Source organism: Peromyscus leucopus, chromosome 12 (genome assembly GCF_004664715.2).
Source record: "Peromyscus leucopus breed LL Stock chromosome 12, UCI_PerLeu_2.1, whole genome shotgun sequence".
Lineage (NCBI taxonomy): Eukaryota > Metazoa > Chordata > Mammalia > Rodentia > Cricetidae > Peromyscus > Peromyscus leucopus.
Window position 1 is genome coordinate 32,552,944 of NC_051073.1, and position 25,498 is coordinate 32,578,441.

The 25,498-nt window shown below is 36.7% G+C and overlaps 1 pseudogene; it reads left to right on the plus strand.

The window, feature by feature from the left end:
• Nucleotides 1–3,174: 3,174 nt before the first annotated feature.
• On the plus strand, nt 3,175–6,106 carry LOC114709052 (annotated as a pseudogene).
• Nucleotides 6,107–25,498: the final 19,392 nt, after the last annotated feature.

Below are 25,498 nucleotides of genomic sequence, written 5' to 3' on the forward strand. Positions count from 1 at the left end.
AAGAGGTTGTCACAATATAATACATGTTTAGATACACCTTATCCAGATTTACACACAGATTTCTTTTTTTCTTTAGCAGGATAGTAAGCTTGATTTCAGGGAGTAATAAGTCAGGATTTTCAAGATCACTGAAAAAAAAAAAACATTAAATTTATGCTCAACAGAAATTACCTTCCTAGGACTGCCAAAAACCAAGGTCATGGAGGTAACGTGGCCAGAAGCCCAGTACAATCAATGCCATGGCCAGTAAAGAGAAGTGTTTAATTATAACTCTCATTTTAAAAATTACTTTCGACTACACAGTTGCCCAGGCATGGACATGGGCTACTGCAACATTGAGGTCTCTGTAGGGGCAAATGAAAGAAGAAAAAATTGAACCTGTTGTACATTATCTGTATAGATGAGAATTTATTCTTGAATAAATAATAATAATAGAGTTAAAATAAAGTGTAAGCATGAAAACTAGGACAATAGATTAAGATTAGGCATGGCCTTCATTGACAATTCCACATTAACAATAATAGAAGATGAGAAGACACAAAGATTGGATTTTTATATACAGCTTTTATGCCAAGGTAAATGCTACAGGAACCACCAAAGCATGACACAATGTTAAAAATTCTTTTCAAACAAGAGGGGAGTCAGCACAAGTCAGTATGGGGATCAAGTCAGTGAAGAGGCTTTGTTCAATTTTAAGGAGTGAAAACAGGACTTGAGAGATGAAAATGTAACATTACACAGATCTATTAGTACAATTAGAAAATATAGGAAAGAAAAATAAACTGTCATATGGTCCAACAATTCCATTTATAGTTATCTACCACACATATAAATGCATATGAATTCTTATATGCACACATATAAAAATATGAGTGCTTATATGTAAGCCCATATACAGACTCACATAGCTGTATGTACACATATATCTGGGCATCATTTCAGTATGGTTTATAACAGCAAAGATTGGGCAAAGCTAAAAAATATCTAACAAGATACTTTTCATCATTGTAAGAAACATGTAGTGAGATACTTTTAAGTGAAAGCATTTTACACATTGTACATGTAGAAAAAATATGCACATGGACATATGCATACATGGAAATGTAAATATACATGTTGATATATAACTTATTTTTTTACTATGTCATTTTATTTTTAATTATGTGTAGGCATCTGTGTGTGAGCATGTGCACATGAGTGTAGTGCCTGTGAAGGACAGAAGAGGTTGAATCTTTGGAGCTGGAGTTACAGGTCATGGTGAGTGGTAAGTCTCCCAATATGGATGCTGAAAACTGAGCTCAGATCTTCTGTTGGAACAGTGAATGCTTTTAATCATTTTCCAACTCTCCAGCACCAATATATTCATTTATAAACAGCATAAATAGAGCAGGTTGTGAGAAAAATGCAAAATTCCATCAGTTCTTATTTTGAAAAATGGGACTAATGAAAAGGAGATTTTTTAAAAATTTCTTTATAAAAACTCATGAAAGACTTTACAGTGCAGGTAAACATCATATATGAATTTCCATATGGTAATTAAAATTTCAATTTGGGGTTATGTAATCATGTGTACATTAGCTAAGCTGTTTCCATTGATGAACTGCATAATTCTGGAGGTTTATAAAGTATGGTATCATAAGACAAACATACAAACATCATGGTTAAGGGCCAGGGAGTGGCAGGATGCTGTTCATTATTAGTGAATGCAAAGATGACCTCTTAACTATAATATCCTACTTTTCATGAAAATGCAAAACAAACACAGGTCAAAATCTAACAAAATTAGCTTTGCTAGAAAACATATTTAATTTCATTTCTTTTGTAAATGAAAAGGAAGAAAACATTGCTATGAAAAATAGTACTTTTGAAATATTGTAAAACACTTTGGAAGAAATAAGCCTGTGGCCATCTCTAAAGATGCTAACACTACAAAACTGTTTATCCATGAAATTGGAAAAGAAATATTGTTCTGAAAGTATCTTACTCTATTCTGGCCTCTCTATCCATTATTCCATTGCTTCCTTCTTCCATGTAATCCATGGTTTTGTACATCTCCTGTAAATCTTCAAGTAGATATCTTTTTCTTTTCTTTTCTAGAGATAGACAAGGTCTACAAATGTCAACCAGTTCGGCCTCCAACTTACGAATCTCTGGCTTCATCCTCCTAAATGCCCAAATGGTATATTTTGGGGGCTAAGAACAAAGCTCAGTAGTAGAATCCTCATGTACCTTAGACAAGGCTCTGGACTTCAGAAACAATTGGTAAAGGAAGACAAACTGTAGTTCCATAGGAGGTGACCAAAAAGACTCCCATCTGTAGTTGCTTTTTTTCCTACTCTTACTCTTTGGGAGGCCCACCACCCAGCTCCCAAGTAAATCACATGGAGACTTACTCTTTCTTATGATTGCCTAGCCTTAGACTGACTGGTTTCTAGCCAGCTTTTCTTAATTCAAATTATCCCATCTACTTTTCCCTTTGGGCTTTTGTCTTTCTATATACCTTTCCTTACTTCTTCCTCTGTGGTTTACTGTTTAGCTGGATAGCTGGCCCCTGATGTCCTCCTCGTCTCCTTTTTCTTATTCCTTGATCTCCTTTTCTTCTTCTATTTATTCTCTCTGCCTGCCAGCCCCACCTGTTTCTTTCTCCTGCCTAGCTATTGACCATTCAGCTCTTTATTAGATCAATCAGGTGTTTTAGGCAGCCACAAGCAACACTTCACAGAGTTAAACAAATGCAACAAAAAAGAATGCAACACATCTTTGTATCATTAAAACAAATGTTCCACAGCATAAACAAATGTAATACATCTTAAAATAATATTCTACAACATCAATCAAGTGCAAAAATGTGTATTTGTTGTTCATTCAAATTAGAAAATAAAGCTATGATTTGGGAAACTTGAATAAGAATCCCTAAATATCATAAATACATTGCTAAACATTATGATGAAATGGTTCTCAAAGATAGCGGCAGCAAATAAAAGAAAAAAAGAGAAAAATGTTACATTTTACAGAATCAGGGTGAGAGACTGTGCTGACAACCTTAGGGCCAACTACAGCTGCCTGGCCTCCACTACTCTCCTGATTAAGCCTCAAGAACCAGCCTTACAGTTGACCTGAGGCCAAGCAGAAAGTTCTGGTGTTTTGAGAAATAGAAACACTTCAGCTCTGTATATGATGGTAATTAGCACTGCAAGGCCTCAGGTGTCAAAAAGACCTGCATAAAATATAAACAAAGGGCCCTCTGGCAACAATAGAAATTGTCCTCTTCACATGCAGACAGATACAACCATAGATGACAGCAAAACAAACCTCATTCATTGCTATGGGATGGTCTTTCTGTACCTGTGTTGCTACCATTGGTTAGTAAAGAAGTTGCTATGGCCTGTGGCAAGGAGAATAAAACCGGTGGGGAATTCAAGCAGAGAGACAAGGAGAAAAAAAGCAGAGTCAGAAGAGATGCTGCAAGCCTCGTGGGGAGGAAGATTTAATGGAATGAAGTCATGTGGCAAGACATAGATTAATAGAGATGGGTTGAATTAAGTTGTAAGAGCTAATTAATGATAAGCCTGAGCCATAGACCAAACAGTTTGTAATTAATATAAGCCTCTGTGTGTTTACTTTGGACTGAGCATCTGCAGAACACAGGAAAACTTCTGGCTACATTTGGCATCCACCGTCGGGCATTGATTCACATAGACCTGAAAAACGTTAAAAAAAAGATTCTGAATGCACAGAAACAGGGCCAGGAGCAGCTTCCTAGTTCATGTCTCTCATACAGCCGCAGTACAGAGACACTAGGGCATTCGAGCTCGAGCACAGCGTAGCGGATTCCCACAGTGGTATACAGAGGTGTCTCTAAGCGGTGCAGCACACTGCATGGTGGATTTACCTTTGACTAGTACAGACAAAAAAAAAGTTTCTGGGCTACACGCTTCTGGATAGAGGCACTGCTTCTATCAAGACCCACTGCTTCCAAGAGTTGGCAGTGAGCATGGCTCCCAGAGCTGGCAGTAAATGTGCCTCTGCCATGTTGAAAACCCAAGCAGGGCGAGTCATCAGCCAAAGCTTCAGCTTGGGTCCTGGCCATGCAGCTTAACAATTTAAAAACTCTCCTGGTCAGAAAAGAATTACAGATATACAATAGGACAGATTCAGATGAAAAAATAAACTCTCAACAGTTTACAGTATGTGTAAAAATGTACATAGGCTTGGAAGAGAAAGGAGGAGTAAGGGTGATGTGATACAGAAATGATGAGGAAAAGAGTAGATTATTGAATCTACTTTGACCAGAAAAACAGCTGTGAATCTCAAAATACTTCATACTGGTATGGATTTTGGTTTATTGATACAAATTTAAGGTCAATTTTGTTATACTGTATGTATATTTCTACTCTTGTTTAAGATATTATGGTTATGCAATTCATTTAAAATTGTAATATATAATTAAGAATTACAAATTAATAATAGTCATCTATGATAATCAAATTTATAGTCATGTTAATTAAGTTTTATAAGTATACAAAGATATATTTCAATTAGGTAGGTAATCTTCAAACACTTCAAAGACCTACAAAGAATATGGCATTTAAAATGTTTGGAGAACTTAGACTTTTTTGGACAGTGAGACACATCTGCTCCTGGCAGCACCAATCACTTCAGAGCAGATGATGGGCGTTGAATAAAATCATTATGGAGTTTGCTTACAATGTGGAAAAGGCTAGCCATTTGGGCAAGACACTGCTCTTGCCTGGACTGCTTGACAGTATGTTGTACAATCTGGACATGCAGGACCCATAGGAAGATGACCACTGAACTTTGCAAAACAAGGTTCTTCCAGTTTCCTGCTTTACCGAAGAAACTGCCAGACATTATACAGGGCACAGAGAAAAGCAACTGACAAACTTTGCCAAAATAGACAAAACGATCCTTCAAATTTCCTGCTTCCCTGGAAAGTATGCCAGAGATTCTAGGCCTATGGCTGAAGATAGATGCGCCGACGTTGCAGAGGAACATTGATTGACTGTCCAGGCAGCCAGCTGTCTCTGCCTTTTTTAGAATTTTGGAAATTGCTTACAATGCACTTCCTGTTTACTCAGATATTATTCTATCCTTCTGGGTTCTTTGATGGAGTTGAAGACTAGCTAGTTATAATTATAGTTTTCCTTAATCATGGTTAAATGTAAATTAGATATGAAACTTTAGACTCACAAAAATAGGACAGATGATAGAATATTTTCTTTAATTTTGCTAAATACAAATAGACTAGATATTATAACTATAAGTCTTGCTTGATAACTGTTTGTTATATGCAATTTTACTATATTAAAATGAAAACCTTCCTTTTTGATTAGACAGAAAATGGAAAGTGCTGTGGGATGGTCTTTCTGTATGCTGTGAATATGTGTTGCTACCATTGGTTAATACAGAAGCTGCTATGGGCTATGGCAAGCTAGAATTGGGTAGGGAATCCAAGCAGAGAGACAAGGAGAAGAAGGGCACAGTCAGAAGAGACACTGCAACCTGGGTTTGGGGTGAGGAGTAAGATGTAATGGAACACAGGTAACGCCACAAAGCCACGTAGCAAAACATAGGTTAATAGAAATGGGTTGAATTAAGTTGTAAGAGCTAGTTAATCATAAGCCTGAACCATAAGCCAAATAGTTGGTCATTAATATAAGCCTCTCTGTGTTTACTTTGGACCAAGCAGCTGTGAGACACAGAAAATCTTCCAGCTATAGTGAGGCCTCAGATGTCAAAAAGAACGACACCAAATACAAACCAAGGGACCTCTGGCAACAACAGAAAGTGTCCTTTTCGCATGCCGACAGGTGCAACCATAGATGACAGCAAAAACAAACCTCATCCTTGACTGTTTACCACCGAATATTACCAAATTGGAATTCAGAAGTCTCTTTGGGAGAATGGTGAAATAGAATCCTGCAAATTCATGACAGCTGAAATTGCAGGACACAATTTAGTGCATGTATTTGCTAACTATATTGATCTAAAGGACTCAGAGAAAGCTGTCAACACTTTAAATTGATTCAGAGTCCAGACCAAAACCACAAAGTCCACAGTTTACTTCTGCTTTAGTTTGATTTGATAAGTGATACAAAACTTATCACTTTACTCTGAGTCCTGTGAAGGAATAGATAACTGGTCAATCTGGAAACAACAAACAAACAATTGCAAATATCATCTATCAAAGTATGCGTTACAGAGATCTTGGAACCACCTCACACAAGTTAGCAAACTTTGGTCAAGTGTGTACTCTTTGTCACATTTCTGATAACACAGAAAATATACCACATTATTGTGATATTCAACATTCATGCCAGAAAACAAAGAATTAATCCCTAAACAATGAAGGTTAATGACTAGCTGCCAGATTCAGGGATAACTCTAAAAAGCTCCGAGGGTGTGCTGGAGACAGGACTGAATAGAGGACAAAGAGGGTGGCTAGTCTCCTGATGATGATGATGGTTATGAAGATGATGAAGGTTATGGTGATGATGATGATGATGATGATGATGGTGATGGTTTTTAATTCAAATCTTCGCTTGTTCAATAGAACCTGAAATCTAGATTTCTTTTGTGTCAGATATCCCAATTTTTAGAGGCCAGCAACGAAAACCAAGGAAGAATTATGAAGAAAAACCAAGCAGAATATAATAGTTGACCTTTGCAAGTCAGTTTTTAACCCCTGAGCCTTAAATATGCCATCATTGCTTTCACCAGATGTTGGTGAATGGTTCATTACCTAGCTATTAATTGGAGGTGTCCACAAAAAAAAATGCTTTTGACAACAAAAATCCATGGACTATAAGGGGGCCTAATAAGAGCACTGAGGTCATGTGGATAGCAAGGTCAGACCTCTGGACGAGAAAGGAAAAAGATTCCACCAATAGACCATGCTTAAGGAGGTAAAAGTATCTTGCCTAGAGTCACAGCTATCAGTTTTACACATATAAACACAAGCTTGAGAAGAAATAGCAATAAACAACAGTAATGTTAACTAAAAAACTAATAATAACAATATAGAAACTACAGCACCTTGTCAGTAAAGGTGATTAGGTGTACGACTCCTTGTTGTGAAGTGATTGAGTTATATCTTTCATTATGACTGTTTACATTCATACCTAACTATCTGGCCATATGTTAAAGTTTATATTATTACTCACTAATAATTTTAACTAATAGTCTCTACTATTTTTATTATTTGGAGATAACTTTTATTTAAAAAATCTATGGTTATTTTATAAACACAAGGTATAATATATGATTTTAATTATATTTCGTATTAAGTGATAATATTAGAAAACAATAAATAGAACTAGAGTACTAAAAATAGAAAGAAACAAACACGTGTGCTATTTGGCATTCAGGAATCTGCTTAGTATGAATCAAGGGTCCTTCCCCTTGGTCTGTTTTGTTATCTCATACATCAATGCTTCCATCAGTTTATATCTCTCATATTGCTTTCCTCCGTGCACTTTCTTTGTAGCAGAATGTGGTCCTTTTTCTTTACTTTGTCTCCATCCTCTTCTCCAGAGAGGTTTATTTGTATTCTGACTGAAGGCATCTTCTCATTTACCCTCTTCCTCACGCATGGAATTAATCACATGGTATTGATGATACACACATGCCTCTGTTTGTAAGCAAACGGTAAAGACCGAGATTCTTATCCATTTCCTATCTTCTGGCTCAAGATACTCAATTGTCGATTAAATTGAACAGTAGAACTTAGGAGGTATTTGTGTGTGCAGATCAATAACAGCCACTAGGTGTCAGCATTAATCACTGGGATGCTGTTGAATAGTTCCATCAGGTTTTACAGGCAATTTTGAAATTAGCTTTGGAAGTCAGGTTAGCATATTTTGCAAAGGCAAAAATGTGAACTAATTTAAAACTTACTTCATAAAAAAAATATGGCTCTATCTGACAAGAGACTAGTGTGTACCTGATATTGGGAAATAATGATTGATTATAGGATAGTGTCTCAGCTCCACAGGGAGGTTATTCACTATAGAAAATATGTTCCCAATTTCAGTGCCCAAATACATCAGGTTATGATTTCTGAAAACTGAGCATCCCAGGAGATTTGAATACATAACTCTTGTCCTGAATCAGCAGTTTCCTTGTTATTTTGTAGTTAAATCTGATTTTTTTAAAAAAAGCATTTATGAAATTGCAGTGTATGCATCTATCTAAACCCCCAACCTTGCATCTAGTTATGCAATCAGTCATGTCACTATAAACAGTAATATTTTACCTTACACAAGAGGTGTCAGTATAAAACCTCTGACTACCTATATGCTCTTTGCTTTATAAATTTACTGTTTATAAAGGATGGCTTCTTCACATGTTTATTACTTGATTTTTTTATGGGTTAATCTTGATTTTCTTTAAAAAAAAAAAACATAGGTTCTAATATAACTAACAAGTCTTGCCCTGTTATTCACCTTTCATTTAAATCATATGTAAATGTACTGATCCTACATATACATTTCAACATTTTATATTAGACATTTTAATAATTTTAGAAATGTGCTTTGTAGTGTTTATCTGGATCTTCATTTAAAATATCTCAACAAAAGTTGGATGGACTCACGATAGGACCATTTCAGAAGTTAATCCTAATTACTTCTACTGAATTATATGAATTTAGGCTGGGTTCCTCTCCTAATCTGTGAGACCTGAAGAAGATTTAAAAATGTCACCTGATGGATGGTCCCCAGTGATGAGTTTTCCTATTGTTAATACTTGGGATTGCTTTCTCGAATGTGTTAAGATCCATCAAATCTGTTTCCTAATTTCTTCATTTGATCTTAAATCCCAGTGAAGAACTGGGGTGAGATTCTCATGATTCACTAGATAGATTGCTGAAGTTATTTGCCGGTGAACAGGTGTCTTAGCCCAAGACAGCTTGCAGACAGTTTGTCAACACAGTAATATCCTTTACCTTCTCTACTTCTTATGAAATGAGGCTCAGGCCATGCACATCTCTGCCTGGTTATGTCTGCACCACATTCTCTTGATAGAGGCTCATTCTGCTAATAAGATAAATGTTTTGTGGTTCTCAGTCTTTTCATTGGAGGATTTCATGGTGCATTTTCCTACCTTGAAGTCTACATTTCATTTGGCTGAACTAAAACAATTTAATAATTACCTTAAAAATAATTTTTGTCCTCTACAGCTTGAACCCATCCAACCTTGCTAGCTTTCATTATTTTTCTAACTCATAGTAAGTTGTGTATTTTATCTTCCTTCCTAAAAGTCTCCTGGATCTGAGTCTTGCAAACATCACCATGCATGCTGGACAATAGAAGCCACAGGATGAGGGAAGGAAGCATATGTTTATGATTAAGAACACAGGCACTGGAGCTTGCGAATTCTACTTATGTAGTTTACTAGCTCTGGGGTGATTACTCAACCTTTCTCTGCCATTTTCTGATATATAAAAGTAGAAAGAATGACAATACATTTCCCACATGATTTAATATTGCTGAAACACTTGAAATTAAACCTGGTCATGTGAAGTACTATGACCATGTTATTTAAGATTTTATTGTAAGTTGAGACACAGTATGATATTTATAAAACAATGAATTCTGAAAGTTAACAGCCTGACCTGAAATCCTGGTATGTTCCTTCTGAACTATGTGCCCTTTAACACAGTTAAACTTTCTCTGCTGCAATTTCCTTACTTGTTTTAACAAATGGCCTGTAGGTCCATGTGAGCACTGAGGAACAAATAATATTAGTTGTGAACATAGTATGGTAGATGGTGAATAACACACGTTCAAAAATTTTACTAATTCTAGTAATGAATGGGAGATGAGAAAAGTCTCAAATGTATTTTCTGTAATTCTGAGAAGGGAAATATGTTGATTTTATCTCATGTGATAAGGCAGGGCAACATTGGAAAACAGACAGAAGTAGATGAGGATTAAATTTAAGATCAGAGTAGAGATTTCAATTAGGAATTGGACATGCATCTTTTAAGAATGGTCTTAAAGAAGTCAAAATATTAGAAATCATCACCACAGTAATGATATTTGCAGCCACAGAGGGGAAATCTCTTCTCTGATGACAGAATGAAGTCAGAGGGAGGAAGGATTGTTTCATGAGACCTTGTGGACTCCTGAATTCTGAAGTTGAATTGAGAGGACAGAACCAGCAAATGAAGATAGGAAAATTGGCAGCAGGGAGTAAACAAGTAAATAAAGAAGAAAGCCAGGCAGTATGGAACCCTGCAGTCTACGGAGCGCCATGTTTCTGTGGAGAAGAGAAGGGATATTCATCAAAAGCTCCTTTGCTGGCAATCTAAATGGGAGCACAAAAGGGCTCGCTGCGTTTCATCACTTCAAGTTTGACCCGTCTTGACAGCTGGTTTCGGGTAGACTGATGATGATGGAAGTTAATTTGAAATTGAAAGTAAGGAAGTGGGCACAGTAATATTGAACATTTTAGTGTGATTGACTGAGAAAGGAAGCAGAGAAATTAAGGCTGTTGTTGGCCAGAAATTCTGAACACAGGTATAAAGTTTTGAACACAGATTCTGTTACTGTTTATGAGTATAAATTGATACCTAGTTAAAAATATAACACTAAATAAATACATCATTTCCAAAGCAGAGGAGATTGGCTATGGATAACATGTGGAAGAAATTGCCACTGGCAGTTGGAGGGCATCTTTCTTACTATAAGAGGTAAGATATCGAATTCAGATTTTGTTAGCTTATAAACTTGGAGATGGGGAATAATCAGACTTAAATTTGTCAGTCTGTACTATTCATTGATTGACTGGTTGATTGACATAATGTTATTACTTAAGAAGACAAATCACTTCAAGGTTGTATAACAAATAAAACATGACGCAGGAATTTGGCCACACAGGTGCTGAAGGAGAACACCTACTTAAGGACACTGAGAAGACTGAGAGCATCATCCTGAGATGGGTGAGTGATGGAACTGCAGGCATTATTGATCACAAGAGTTGGGGTTACTCCGTAGATGATGGAAATGGAGTAGACTTTCTCAATGAAAGCAGGAGACACTGCTGCCGCCAGAAGCATTCCATTGCACCTAAATGGAACAGAGAATGAGAACAACCTGGGCTTTCTTCTTGATCTTTCACAGTCTCCCACCAGGACCACCATCCCTCAATTAGCAAACCCTGCAGTCAACTAGCTGAGAAAGGAGTGTGGAATATTTGGATTTCAAAAGTAATTTTTATATTATAAAAATTCTCGAGTGAAAATCATAAATGGCATAAAGTCAGATGCAAGCAGGTCAAGATGTCTGCATGGAAACACTGACTTTATTGCTCTCAATTGAGGAAAAGAATGCTGAGGGAGGGTGGGAAGTACAATGAGGGAAATTCTATATTATGGCTGATTTGAAGTAAATGAATAAACAATAGGGAAACAAAATGAGACCAAGTATTAAACTAACTCATGTGATATTGCCATATTTCTAGGCAAAAATCAAATATCAAGATTATAATGGTCAAGTTAAAAATTAAATCTGGAACCACTTTATGACTTATATTAATGGTTTTCTTACTTAATATAAAATAATTACATATACTTTGATACTTTAGTAAAAATAACTGTTCATAACTTTGCTGTCAAATTGATGTTCAGCAGAATAGTGAGTTATACCATGATTTTCCCCACAGTCAAAGTCAGTCAATAGGCTTCAAATAATGACATTATTGTGCTACATTGCTTAAGATATTGTCTTCCTCATAGGTGAGAAATGAAAAATTTGTTTGTATGTTAGAAACACTTGTGCTATTGGGGTCAAACTAATAACTATGTTCAATTGATATTCTCATATAATTAACACCATCCATTGATGTCTGCCAATTTGTAGTGGGGACCTACAGCTTTTACTTCCTGGCCTGTTTTCATTCATTATCTAAATCATAGCAATCAACCTTTCCTGTCTTGAGATGCTTGACAATGTACCTTACAGATTAGAAATTTCCTTACTCAGAACAATCATAAATTTAAACTGAAGTAAATATACTCTCATGGGGCATTTGTCAAGGACAGAATGAAACCAGATGAAATACTCTTGTCCCTCCAAAGTGAAGACTTCTCTTTCAATATAGTTTACTGTATCCCAACATCCTTTATAGGGATACATAAAATAGGTATGCAAGTCAAACATTTATTGTTAATAAATGATAAAGAAATTAATTTTAAAACAATTCTTTGGTATACATAAACTTTTATGTATTTCATTTTCAAAAGTAGAAAATAAATATGCATACTAATGGGATTGGTATCACTACCTCGGGGTGCGGGGAGGAGAAGCCTCCAAGGCAGTACAGGGTTCAGAGGAAATCCATAGCATTGGTATAAACTAAAACTTTTCTGTCTGAGGGGGTTTTAGGGAATGAAGACACACATTTTTCACCAGCCTCTTCTGATGGACTGACTGGGTTGGATTCAACTGGCTTGGGGAGCAAACAGCCATACAAAAGTATACTTATAGATTGTTACATAAAGTATTTCCTAATACCAAGGTCCCTAACCTTAATGTCTTACTGAAGGGGAGCATCACTTGCATCCATGACTCTAGTCTTTCATTATGAATTGTATGCAATACACAATAATACAAGAGCCCCAGATGTACCCAAGGTGTCTTGTGTTCAAAGTCATGGGGTGGCCACAAGGACCCCTCAGCAAAATAATGATTGGTTTTCCACAAGGATTCTTCAAGGTCAAGATACTTGTAAAAAAAAAATCTGTTCATTCTAATACCTATACCATACAGTGATCCTAGTAAATTCCTACAGAGTACAAGTAACATGTTTTTCATTTCCCTTACATGAATAAAAACAAAGTCATCCCAATATCCCATATACACCTACAGCTAAGTAACTTATTACAGATGAATAGAACATGAGCAGACAGAAAGTACCTTTTCACAGTCAACTCCCTTGCTGGCAGGCTACATACTGTGGCTACCAAGAAAGAATCAATCATTCTACTGTCTATCTTGAAAGTTAGTCTTACAAGGAATACTAAACTTAAACTTTTGTACATAAAGGATAATAATTCAGCTGTACTTTAGATCTTTAGGGTGTATACCCATTTATCAATAGTTTCTTATACCAGGAGATTAAGGGCAGGAATGGGTACAAGGAGTTATTCATCACCTTTGATCATCAACCTACCTTAACAGTTGGGCTGCTTTGTAATTTTGATCTCAGCTCTGTGTCCTTGTGGACATTAGATTGTTTTCTGTGTTTTTTTTTTTTTTTCATCTTAAAGCTGTTGTCAAAAACAACTGTTCTAACCCAAAGTTATTACAAGGCTTTGTTGCAGCTGTGCACTGAGACCCATAACTGTAACTTTTTAGCATAAAGAAAATTAGGGCCAGCCTGTCTCCTGGAGAATTCAATTGTAATCCTTAGTCATTAACCTGAGCTGTGATCTAAAACAGCTCCTAAGATGGAACTCATAGGTCTTAGCTGTAAAACAGATCTTTGTATATACTTTTGTTCATCAAAGCTATGTATAAGCTAACATTATTATTATCAATTAGACAGTACAGCTTAGGGAGGAATCATCTTCACAATAATTTGCAGATAAAAATGCCCAATAGAATGAGATGTTTCCATGAGATAAACACATTACCTTACAGGCAGTGGGGAGTTTCCCCACACCCGATTCAACCAATACCAGAAACCAGAGAGAGATAGCAACAGAAAACATCATAGACACAGCAGAAGCAAAGGACAATCCAGGGTCTGTAGTCTTGAAGGGGGGCCTTGTCTAACCAAGAATTATCCACCAAGGAGTTGCCTCCTGGTGGGTCAACACCCTGAACCTCAACCGCCACCTGCTGCCTCCCTGATGTGGACACCAGCAGATTGTTGTGCTTATTTTTGCATAACAAATTAGGTCTTGAGTGATTATTTTATACTGTAAGACATAATCTGTCCTTCTCAGAGTTGATTCATACTTAGCTTGCTGAGCTTAGAATTGTCAGTGCCGAAAATGCCACCTTGCATAAATCATGGTGCAAAAAGTGTATTTGGGGCCATTTCAGAGATTGTTGGAAACAATCCTAATCATAAGCCAAAATTCATTTAGTGATATATTTATGAAACTCAAGTCAGCAATACAAACAGCAATTTTTAAAATCTAACGTTATAATACAATACACCTAAAAATAAACAATTCGATATCTACTTTCTTGGGACAGCTGCTACATAAATACTGACAATCTTAGCATCTGTAATTAAACCATTACACTTTTATAAGAGCAGAAAGAAGAGTAAAAACACTGCATTCATAACACACACAAAGTCTCGAATATGAGCAGATGCTTTAGATAGCTTTCATTCGTGTTGAATAATACACATGTTGTATGTTCAGAACCAACGCTGCAGTGAAGTCTCAAGACACGGTATGGATGAGCCTGATCAGAAGCAACTCAGCTTCATCACCCTTTTGATTTTGAATTAATGTTTAGTCATTGAACATCCAGTTCCCTTTCACATTAACATTTTCCCCACCCTCACATTCAGTTCTGACTCACAGACTGGGATCTAGACCATCATGCTTTATCTTATTCTACTTTTCTTGATGGCTTTTTTGTTTTTTAACCCACCAGCAATTAATCTAGGGCTAAACAGATGAGATGGTTCCATGGAATGAGATTTTTTTTTTAATGTCATCACCTGAAGATGTTTATGGTTCTAAAGCTGTTTCTTCCCCTTCTCAGTTTATTGATGGAAGGAAAAGAAGTCAATCCTGTTACCTCCATGTTCTACATTTTCCATTCTTAGTTACCATTTTCTGCTATCTTAAAGTGAGATTAAGAACACTGAGGCCAAGTGTGTGTGTGTACATGTATGTAGTGTGTGTATATGTGTGTATGTCTGAGGCGTATGTGTGTATCTGTCTGTCTGAGGGGTGTGTGTGTATGTGTGTGTGTATGAGTGTGTGTGTGCATGTCTGAGAGGTATGTGTGTATGCAAATGTGTCTGAGGGGTCTGTGTGTGTATGTTTGAGAGGCGTGTGTGTATATGTATGTGTGAGTATGCACACGTACACTTCTGTGTGTGTGTGTGTGTGTGTGTGTGTGTATGTCTGAGAGATGTGCGTGTGTATGATGTAGAAACAATAAGAGTTTTGGACCTCTAATTTCAAAGTGATTAAAAACCTTATTTGTACTGTGCAGAGAACAAAAGCCACTACTTCTCAGGTCATTTTGATTCATTCCTGGAAATGACTTTTATTCAGTGAAATATTTGGCAGTATTGTCCTGTAAACAGGGTATATAATTAAAGCTGCTAAAAATATGTGTGATTTATAGGTCCAAAAAACACATATAGATTGTCCTGGTAGAAATGCGAATTTCCACACTGAGTGAATTTACATGCTGCTACCCCATAATGGGAAGGAACTATTCTTAGTTCCATCATCTCTTCAGATCATAACCTTACAGACCATTTCATTTCTCAGCAAATTTAAGTAGCAATTGAACACAATGAAGCTTTTTCAATGCCCATCAAATGCTATCCCTGACCAAGCTGCTTCTTCCCATGCCATTCATATTAAACAAAAAGAAGATTTTTGTGGAAAGGGCTCATCGAGGTTGAAATTGAGAAAAAGATCCAATCATAGTTCTGAACCCAATCTATGGGATAAGGCTTCCTGAGCAGGTGTATAGCTTTGTTATTGTGGAATTTCTTATTATTTAGTCTAAGGAAATGGTGTTTATAAGATGGTTAACACTTAACTTTTAATTTCTATAAATAAAATTAGAACCAAATCCGTAAATACTGTTATTTAATATTACTGGCTGATCATTCAAAATAAAAAAAAATCAACAAAGAATTAATATTTGGCTATGTTAATATAATATAGCTTTCTGAAGATTATTGTTTTCAGATAAATTTGACATATAATTTCCCATAAATATTCTGAAAGAAAGCAAACTATTTATCAGCCAGATGTTTAGAAATTATGCTTTTTCTTTTCTTTTTTTTCTTTCTTTTTTTTTGGTTTTTCGAGACAGGGTTTCTCTGTGTAGCTTTTTGTGCCTTTCCTGGATCTCACTCTGTAGCGCAGGCTGGCCTCGAACTCACAGAGATCCGCCTGGCTCTGTCTCCCAAGTGCTGGGATTAAAGGCGTGCGCCACCACCGCCCGGCTGTATTGAATATTTTATACTCTTCAAAGATAAACTTATTTGAAGAGATATGGTGTTCATTACTTTTTTAATGCAGGAAAGATGTATTTGGGCTCACCTCTTGAGGGGACACATAGTCTCGCTTCCAGTTACGGGATCAGAACTTGCTCACTTCTGAATGTATCAGGGACCAGACACAAGGGCAGAAATAGTGAGGCTACAGAGATCAAAGCTGACTGGTCAATGACCCATTTTCTCCAGTTAGGCCCGACTCCCAATGGTTCCCCAATCTTCCTGAATAGTGCTAGTCCTGGAGATCACTGCCTGTGGGACACATGTCACAGTCAAACCAGAACAACAGGCTAGATTTGAACATGAAGTTTCCTTACTGGCTAACAGAAAACACAACTTCTTTATATACATGTCTGTTATTGTAAGTCCATTTCATTAACTTAAAATTCATAGTTACAGTGAAAAGCACCGTCTTCTAAAAGAGCTAATGTCCTGTTTGATATTTATTAACTTCTTGTAAAAATAAACACTGGTGAGTCATAAAGTAACTATAGCTATTAACCACTGGCATTGATGGTATTATACTTGATTTATTTTAGATTCCATGAGAAATCTTCCTCATTTTTCTAAAACCAAAAGAAAAACAAAACAAACAAACAAAAACAAGACACAAACCATGCATGCTATGGAATAAAGTGTGTATACCCCAAACTCACAGGTTGAAGTCTTAACTGCCAATGTGAAGCTATCAGTAGGTGGGGTTCAGGGAGTTGACTGAGTTATGAGTTTATAAAAATCTCAGGAAAAGGATCCCGAGAGGCTTCTTTGTTTTCACACTGTGTGAGGCTAAAACAAGAAGGAGGCATGCTATGATGAGCACAAAAGGTCCTCAGCACAAATGCTGACTGCAATCTGATCACTGACATCCAACCACTAGAGCTGCAGGAAATGAATTGCTATGGTTTGTAAGCTACCCTCTCTATGATATCTGGCACTATGGGTAAGACAACCAGCTTAGTTCTAAGGGATAAAATTTACTTTCTGAGAATCAGATTGTTGATTAATAAAACTTTCAATTTTTACATTAATGGATGATAAAACAGAATCTATCCTTGTATGTACTCAGGAAATATTTATAGAGATTAGAGTAGGAGATCATTAGACATTAAAAAATTAATCATATTCACAGCCTGAGTTTATAAACTTGTTAGGGTATGATATGGTCATAAATAGCCACAACAGAGTACTATGCAGATATTTGCCTAATTTTTAGCCCTATAAATACATGTAAGCCTTGCTCAAAAGCATTTTTCCTGCATATGTAAAAGCTAGACATAAACCACAACACTGACTGGAGTCATTTCTCGGAACCCACTTGTATGTTATTGACACTGAACTGTCCTCACTTCTGATTGAAAATATAATTTTTCAATATCACACCATGATCCCAAGGTTTGATGCACTTCTCATTATTCTTTTTCTGGCTCAGTGACTTTGGGTACACTCTTGATTTGTATTATTAAATTTGCTTCTATCCAAAACTCCATTAAATATCCCTTCTATTATTACTATGAACATTTAAGTGTGACAAATCAGAAAAGCGGAAGAATGTTCATGTAAAGGGTTATGAAAAAAACAAAGCAAGGAAAGTTAGAAGAAAAAAATATCACAGGAATTTTCCTAAAAAGGATAGCACAGTGTTCTTTCATTGTTTGTTTGGAATATGTTAGATGAAGTGGAGATCAAATTTGCAAATATGGAATTAACCAGTGCTTCTGCAGATGCATGAAATTGATCTACTCTGATCATTTGCTCACAATATTTTTGTCATCTGCTCAATGCACAGCTTTGTTTTATGTGTTTGCGTGCTTAAAATGACTTATTTAGTACATATTGTTGATGCATTGACTCAGAACTTTTAGCCAGTATAACCTGGGTCTAATTGAGGTTTGCAGCATAGGTGTTTCCATGTGAAATACTGCTTCTGGCTACATACACTTAGTATACTACATAGTCCTTTAGTTTCAGAATCCACACAAGCACGTGCAGAAAGGCATTAAGAACACTGAGAAAAGAATATCTTATCATATGAAAGCTGAAATAAGAAGGCAGAAAATTGCTTTGCTCTCCTCGACTTGGGAATGTTGGCATCTGAGACAGATTTCTTGCTAATTTACATGTCTGAGAATGACCACAAGAATACCTTGAGTTTTGATTTTAGCATAACAAATTGTTTTGTGAGTAAGCAAATTTGCAAACACGAAATTTATGAATTAAATAATGAAGAATGATTGTATTGATTCTGAGCCCATGAGTTTGACTGGGCTCACATGGCTGGTTGAGAATGGAGGCAATGATAACTGCTGTGGGATGTTCTATATGTCCTGTTGGAGCCTGTTCTTGGGTTCCTCATGGCTTTACCCAACAGGTCCGCATAGAGGATGATTAGGACCTCAGGCCTGAGTGCAGGTGTCTGAGATGATCTGCACTTGGCTGTGCTGGGGGATGGTGTATATGTTAAGTTGCTCTGATTGGTCAATAAATAAAACCTGATTGGCCATGGCTAGGCAGGAAGTATAGGCGGGACTAACAGAGAGGAGAAATAAAAGAACAGGAAGGCAGGAGTCACTGCCTGCAGCAGCCACCAGGACAAGGAAGATGTAAGGTACTGGTAAGCCACGAGCCATGTGGCAAGGTATAGATTTATAGAAATGGACTAATTTAAGATATAAGAACAGTTAGCAAGAAGACTGCCATGGCCATACAGTTTGTAAACAAAATAAGTCTCTGTCTACTTGGTTGGGTCTGAGCGGCTGTAGGACTGGCGGGTGACAAAGATTTTTCCTGACTGTGGGCCAGGCAAGAAAACTCAAGCTACAGATAACACCAAATGTATGACTATGGGAAATCATGTGGCCAGAGTTCCTGGCCATCACTTTATGAAGAAACTGGAATCAGAAGGCAAATGAATCAGAAATGGTATCCTAAAGACACTAAATTCCTCAGCTTTATACTTAGATTGAGTTTTACAAAGATTTTATGTGAATACAAGATCATCTTCTAATCTATAAAAGCCTATAAAACTCCAACATCATGGCATGTAAAGGACCAACTGCTGTTGTAATGGAAAATATGGAAGTTGTGTACCAGTCAAAGTCTACCAGAAAAATAGATGGTATTGAAAGGGAAAAATTAGTAGCCATCTTGAGAGTCACTCCCCACCCACCCACCCACCCCCAAAGGTATTTGCCGACCAGCAGTTTTAGAACTGACCAGAAGTTGAACTCATGGGAAGATAAGGCTGCAACAATAAATCTATATATCCTGGACTTGGCAAAACAGGATATGGGGAGTAACGGACTCAACTGACCAGAAATTGAACTTATGAAAAAATAGGACTGGAACAATAAATCTGAATGTATATATATGCTAGGTTCAGCAAAAGCAGGACATAGGGAGTAAAAAACTTATGTCTCTGTAGATACCCTGAATCCCGTTAGCCATCAGTAATCTCATGCTTATAGTTCAGCCAGTAACTTCAAAGAAGTCATCCCAGCCCCCTTGTCCAATCCCGAGATATGTAACTCTCTGGATGTAAACTTTTCCTATATAAACCCCTTCAAGTAAGTGCTCAGGACCATCCTCCTCCCACTGCTATGTTGAGTGTTTGGAATACCAACCAAGCCTGGGGCTTGCTTTGTTATTAAAAAACTCTACGTGCTTGCATTGGATATTGGCTCTGTGGTGGTCTTGCGACCTGGGCACAACAGTATAAATACCATTGTTGGTATAACATAGACAACATGGCATGGGGATTTGGTACACATGAGATAACAATCTGAAGGCACCTGGAGCCATTTGGAAATAAAGACTATTTCTGAAACCAAGAGCCAGGGAAGAACAAGAAGATGAGCTGCTCGGTACTGACCAAGGGCCTAGTGCATCAAAGGGAATCTAAGAACAGATGGAAACCATCCTGCAGGATCTGCAACTGTGAAATAGATACAGCATTTGTAAGAGAGCCTGCCTACACCAAGACACCCTGACAATGCTTCCCATAGGCTGAACATTGCCAGAGAATGGCTGGCTTTAGAGACTCCTGAATCTTTGCTATATGGTTGCGGTGGAGCAGGCTGTGGAAGCCAGCAGAGCAATAAAGAGAGAAGTGGTTCATGTACCTAGTAGTAGGGTCGAACTGAAGCCATGCACATCTACCTTATTAAATTTGAATTCCATAGAAAGCTTCTATGCTAAGAAATGCGGAACTGTCAACATATTTTAGCATGTGGAATAACAAGACCCATATGGGAGTAATACAATCCATATGTCTCATGCTAAAGTACTGTATTAGAATATTAAATGAGATCAAGAATGTATGTGTGTAGTGCATGTGCGTGTATGCAATGTGTGCGTGTGTGTGTGTGTGTGTGTGTGTGTGTGTGCGCGTGTGCGTGCGCGCACATGCATGCCCAGAATTAGAAATCTGAGTCATAGCTATTTTGATAAAGGTTTACCAGGTACAAGTTGTTCTGAAATTTAAAAAGACAAAGAGACAATTGAATACATTCAGTCAAAAGAGAACAGGTCTTTATCCTATAATTTATCTGCATTTTTCTGAAGTACTAAAAGCCATGGTCTCAAAATATCATTGGATTGAGATGAGAATATTTTGTCATTTTATAGAGCATTTCTTAATTATAAATGTATCAAGTCTCTTTTGTTTGCTGAAGGCTTCTGAGACTTTGCTATCTGTCACATGTCAAAGCAGTTTTCTTAAAATAGTATATTCATCATGTCTAAATAATATATATTTATTTTTCTACCTAAAAATCCTCCCAAATGTCTTTAAAGTAACAATAGAAAATTAATTCCAAAAGTGGTTAATATTTTTCACTTCAGTAAAACTAGAAAAAGTTTTGTACAAAGTAATTCTGGGAACACAATCCATTTAAACTGGATTTTTAAATTTTTTCTTGAAGTATATTTGCATTTGGGAATTTTTAAAATAAAGAACAAAAGTGGTGTAAGTCAGCAAGGGTTTTTTTTTCTATTTGTATCTGGACTTCATAACTATCTTCTGAAATGTTTTTGACAGAAACTACATTTTTAGAAATAAAATTCCAAGTTATTGGCTGATTGATGTATCAAACCCAACAATACACTCCCAGTGTTTTAAGATTTTCGAGTCCTTAATTTTGAACTCTGAGGATAAAATATTCCATAATCTGAATATTTGAAAAATCATAAGACATATTTTCTTATCTATGAACACATTTATTTTTCCTAGTCAACAACACTATGAATATTAAATTGAAGGATTCTGAAGGATAATTTCCAGTGTAGGGTCTTTAGGGAGTCAGGGGAGCGTTCTCAGGCAGATGGTCCTGGCCTTGCACTTGCATTTTATCTTCTGTGGGACAAGACAGGCTTATTGCAAACTAGACAAGGAAAATGGTGTCAATTAAGGACCACATTTCAGGTGGACAGTTAAATTATACTTTGCATTTTTTCTGACTAAATTTTGCAAGATGTGGAACAAAACAAGGAAATAAATTAGATGGATAAAATAAAGTGAACAGAGTTTGCTCTCCTACTTTTTCTATAGCCTTATAGCAGGCAGGGCTGAACACTCCTTCTTTCTCTGAACCATCAGGATCTGCAGACTAAGTAGGTGCTAGGCATTTATCCAAGGGTTGCCTATTTGGGTTCATATGTCCCAGGCATCCTGGGAAATCACATCCATGTAGCATGGTCAAATCTCACCATGATTTCTTCATACACTTTGTGGATTGGCAATAATCAGAAAGTTTAGTATAGTATTTTATTACTTATTAAATGCATCACATGCACATTTTAAATCCTAAATATGAATCAGTGCGATTATTCTTTTTAAATTAACCGTCAAGCCACCTTTTGCCTCATTTTAGGACTTCAATGAATACAATAATTTAATTTATTTGAATTCCACTACCAGAAAGGTTAAATTTCACATTCAGGCTGAAATATTTTATTCCAAAACAAAAGGACCACACACCTCAAAATGTAAAGATTAGGAGAAAGTAGATAATTTACATATGGTACTAAATCTTGTCCCAAACTGTATGCTAATTAATCAATTCGTTGCTACCAGTTGAAGATCAATGAGAAGCTGCTTTCCTTGAAATACATATCCATCTTTATTTAAAGTATTGCCCTCAGTATGCCATTTCATCAGATAATTTATTATGAGCCTGGTTTCCTTCTGCTCACCAACTACTTACTGCAAAATCTGCACATTAAGCCCAAATAGTAATTCCTCTCAATTAGTTACACGCCAATCAACCAACCTGGAGTTCAGTTTTATAAGATAATGGATTAATATTATTCTTAATGATCTCAAAGTCAACCATCCTTCTAGTTAACTCTGAAATTTTATGTGTTGTGTGTATTTTTCTTGCCTGTAGTACTTACATTGGTTCCTGTCTGAAAACTGTGCGTTGTAGCCTTCTGAAAGGCATTGATAACTCTGATGTTAAAATTCAATGAGGGATTCAACAACATTCTGGATTATTATTATAGGCAGCCAAACCCTACAACTAATACTTCTGGTTCTATTTTAACTGTCATCAAATTTTAATATTCATTGTCATTTCCTTCTTTTTGGCCTTACAGTGGAGTCTTGTTAGGAATGGATGTCTGGGGATATGCTGCTCACCTACTGTGAGGAATGCATGGAGTACACCTGCATGAGAATCGGTATGGGATATTGGTGGATTTGGGGGTCGCTTGGTAGCCTAATACATGAACTTCATATCCTGGTATGTATTTGTTTAAATGGACTTTGCATTTCTGTATACATTAATAAATCAGTCTCCACATTTAAAAATCTGTTACAAGGCTGGGCACAGTAGTACATACCTTTAATCCTAGCACTCAAGATGCAGAGGCAGGTGGATCTCTGAGTTTGAGGCCAACCTGGCTTACATAGCGAGTTCCAGGACAGCCAAAGCTATATAGAGAGACCCTGTCTCAAATAACAATGGATCACATTCATTTATTATTCAGAGGTCACATTTGTGCCACTGTGCACTTGCTTATGGAGACGAGCAGGAAAACTGCAGAAGTGAGTTCTCTCTCTCTAGGATATGTGTTCTGAGACTGAATTCAGACCATCGGGCTTGGCAGCATGTGCTTTTACCCACTGAAAAATCATCTCAGCCCCAATTAAAACGTTTAAAGTTAGTATTTCAAATGACTGAGAAAGAGAAATAACAGCTCCCAAGATGTTCTTCTTGTATATGATAAGTACATTAACTTATCTTGGCAAAAAAAGTCTCTGCAGATATAGTTAAGGTTAAGGGTCATGAACTATGCAGATCAACTGGACCCGAGTCCTTCAAGTGAAAGATTACTATTTCAGCAGTTCTTATAGAGATGTGTCAGCATGATAAGGAAGTCGCATCTCATCACAGACTCTGAAATGTAACTGATTACGTAAGTTCAGAGACAGACAGGTGGACAAGGCAGAGAAAGTGAGACTAACTTTCCCTGCTAACTCCATAGCTTTACCCCAATAACATAGGTGTTAAACTTCACACACACAGAAATGCATTTGTTCTTACTTCCAAAAGCAGCAAAATTGTAAGTGTTAAGGCCACATCTTATAATTAAAGAAAAAAGGTCAAATAATTGTTTAAAACAATTGTTTTTTTTTCTGAAATACAAGATTCCTGATGGTGTTTAATTCATTATGCCACCCTGATTTTTCTTCATTATTACTCAAATAAACCTTGTATCATTATATATCATTAAGATATTTGATGTTTTTATATGAGATTGTTAATGTGAAGGAAGGTGGGAAGTCATGGTTACAGCTCTTAATGGCAGGGAGCTGAGCTGTAACCAATATTTATATGCTATTGCAGGAGGCATAGCTTTTCTATTGTTTACAGCTACAGTGAGATCCATAAATGGCCAAAGCGGGCTGTTTTAGCCACCATTGATCTGTCCTGTCACCCCTACCGTAATGGTTTGCTGTGGAATAACTCCCATCTCATTTGTTGGAACACTTGGTGGCACTGTTTTTGCAAAGTTCTGAATTCTTGGGCTCCAGAAATGGCTCAGTGGTTAAGGGAACTGACTCTTCCAGAGGACTCAGGTTTGTTCCCCAGCACCCACATGGTGGCTCACAACCATCTGTAACTCCAGTTCTAGGGATTCTAACGCCCTCTTCTGGCCTCTTCAGGCACTGTTCACATACAATGCACAAATATGCAGGCAGATAAAACATCCACATATATATTAATAAATATATGTTATCATATATGTTTAATAAACATAATATGTATAAAACATATTTTTAAATAGATCCTTTAGATGTGGAACCACTCTGGAAAAGGTGTGTCACTGTTGGGTATCAGCCATAATGTTTACAGCCCCTGATCTGCTTCCTGTCTCTTCTCTCGATCATATTCCAATGAATACAAATACCTACTACGTACTCCCACTGCCATGGAGCCACCCACTGTCATGCCCTTCCTGCCAGGATGAATTGAAACCTGTCAAACCACAAACCAAAACAAACTTCCACTCTTAAACTAAAATTGCCAGTTGTTTACTCAAGACACCAAGCAAAGTAACCCATATGCCTACTCTCTCTAACACAGCACCTTGAAATTGGAGTTATTCATGGTGGGGGAATGAAAATAAATGAGAGACATGAATTTTTTTCTCAGAGAAAAAAATGGGTTATTTCATGTTCAAGTAATAAATTTGATCAATGGTTTATGTATAAATATAATCTGAATTGTGTCCATATCATTTAGGGTGTCGTTTTTCATGGTATTCACTATTGCATAGTCTGGCAGAATCCTAAGAATAGCATCATATAGAAAATATTGGCAAAAGTTCATTCACAAAATTGGTGTAAGAGGTTTTATACTAAAATCTATAATTGTGAGATTCTGAATCATTGATTAACCTACTATCAGTCATCTGCCAATGGTCTCAAGAGTGGCGTGGGCCCTTTCAGTATTCTAAGTGGTAAGTTATTCAAAGCTTGATGGAAATGTGAAAGACACAGAAGTCACTTAGAGACAGAGAAGTTATCACCTAAAAATAATGCATGATATAGATGATAAAAACACAATTAAGGGAGGGAATGAAAGTCTGTGCTTAAAAACTAACATTTTGCAAATATCTAATTAAGGAGGTGTAGCAATTTATATCGTGACTCAAGTGCAGAGGGTTTTGTTATGTGGACAAGTTCCTCATGCTGGCAAACAGAGGTGCCCTTGCAAAGGTCAGAATCCCAGCCACCATTAGTTCCCAAGAGTAGTGTAGAATA